Source organism: Salmo trutta, chromosome 39 (genome assembly GCF_901001165.1).
Source record: "Salmo trutta chromosome 39, fSalTru1.1, whole genome shotgun sequence".
Lineage (NCBI taxonomy): Eukaryota > Metazoa > Chordata > Actinopteri > Salmoniformes > Salmonidae > Salmo > Salmo trutta.
The window spans coordinates 18,264,075-18,264,292 of record NC_042995.1 but is presented as its reverse complement, the minus strand read 5'-3'; positions in this window follow the sequence as shown (position 1 = coordinate 18,264,292).

The following is a 218-nucleotide window of genomic DNA, read 5'->3' as shown; positions in this document are numbered from 1 at the left end:
GAACAAGTGTGACGCTATGCACCATGGGTATAGAACACTGACAGACTGTGTTGCCTGGTGGTGTGTGTGTTTGTGTTTCCACACGTCCCCAGCTAACCTTTTGTTTGCACACTAACAAATATATAATGTCAATAGAAACACAATGATCGTCCATTTTCTCTGGTTTATAACTATGGACTTTTGAACCATACAGTATAAAATATGCACAGACACAACGC